Raw genomic sequence first — 1,864 nt, 5'->3', positions numbered from 1 at the left:
GGCACAGTGGCCATATTATTATGAATGTTGGTGACTTTGCAAACGTAACCATCGTCTAATTTGGCCTCAGCGCCTTTCACGCACCAGATGTCATTCTCAGAGGTGGGTGCAACCAAGGGGGGCGGTTGCTGTGCAGGAGTCCCCCCGCGGTTACCAGCACTGTGGCTTGGAGACTTACGGTCACTCAGTCCAAGGAAGCTAGAGTGGCCCGGTGACACTGCGGGATGATGGTTTGGCGACTTACTGATGTTGTGACCCGGGGAGGCGACTGCACGGGGACGCCAGACATCATCGAGGCCACCATAGTGTGAAGGCGTCATGGTTCCGCCGTGACTTGGTGTGGCATTACCATAGCCTGGCGTCTGTGATCCGTAATGAGGAGTTTGAGCTCCATGAGCGGGTGTGGCCCCTCCCCAGGTTGGGGTGGCATTGCCGCGGGAGGGTGTGGTGTGGCGGGGAGTAGCAGCACCATACTGTGGAGTGGCGCCGCCAAGCAGCGGTGTGGCTTGTGTGAGGAACGGCGTTGATACAAGATCTGCGTTGTAAGCCTCTTGTTCAGCGATGCGGCGCTGCACGGCAAGTTCTGGCTCTCCACCTGCTGCTCCCGTGACCACTTTCACACATTCACGAGGCTGAGTGACAGAACGATTGCGCGTGTGAAGCTCGACTGTGACATGGCTTGAGGTAGCAGTCGTGACAATGCCAGCGAGACCCTTGTAGTTCCCTTTGCAGATACGAACGGTACGGCCAAGGAATGGGTCGCGCATTCCTGGGGCTCCACGGCCACGCCCTCTACCACTGTCACCCTTGTCATTAAATTGGTCCTCATTGACGATACGTTGTTTACCAAGGCCCATGTAGGTGTCCGCGAGCGCGTTGCCGGAAGTACGATTGCCAGCAACATGGACCTCGCGAGCCTTGCGTACAATAAGACCACCGCGAGGCGCGGATGCGGCTCCAGAGGCTGTTTTAAGCAGCCACAAGGACGCACGATGAGCACGAACCACTGTTGCTATATTCCCAACGTCACTACCATCATCTAGGATAACATGATCAGTCTCTCGAACATGCTCGTCCTTCGAGTCTAGGGACACATTTCGGGCGCTCTCCTGATTTAACTTTCTTGCAATCTCTGCGGGCCGTACGACCCGTAGCTCACCACGCGATGTGAGGACTTCCAAATAGTCGACAGCGACATATGCAACAATACCCACAGCGCCAAGGGGAAGGAGGACAAGATCATGAAGCTCGTATCCTTCAAGTGCGTCTAGACCTCGAGATATTTCGCCAGATTCGTGAGCATGAGCGAGACGAACAGTTATCTCTCTCCCGCCTAAATCTGTAAGGATAACAGCGACGTGGTCCCCATCGAGCTCGCCACGTTCCAATATGACACCGGTCTGGCCCGCATACTTGCCATCGCCAACCTTGATATGCGCTCCGACAGAGATTGCTTTGACCAGACGCTCAGGCTCCATGGGTACGAGAGTTCCTTCGAGCCTTGGCTCGTCAATAGCCCTACACATGACGACGCCCGTGTTAGGCTCGACACGCTCCACTAAGAATATGACGCCTCGCATCTCTCCGTCTACAGCCTCCACTTTGTCGTTTCTCACAAACATTGTGATACACTTCTTGCGCTCCATTGGGCCTTGACCACCGCCATCCTTACTACCCTGGGCAAGCTCTTCAATCTGAGACAGCAGAGAGCCCCTGTGCTTCTCGGCAACTCCAAGCTTTGCTTTGGTGCCCTCGTTCTCATCATTAGTGGTAGTTTCTTGCTCAGTTTCATCGAGGACAAAACGCTGAAGCTCATCCAGGGTAGGGTTAGCATCACCGCGTTGAAGCATCGTCGCTACTGTTT

The sequence above is a fragment of the Aureococcus anophagefferens genome, assembly GCF_000186865.1.
Source record: "Aureococcus anophagefferens unplaced genomic scaffold AURANscaffold_38, whole genome shotgun sequence".
Classification (NCBI taxonomy): Eukaryota; class Pelagophyceae; order Pelagomonadales; family Pelagomonadaceae; genus Aureococcus; species Aureococcus anophagefferens.
This window is presented reverse-complemented; position numbering follows the sequence as displayed.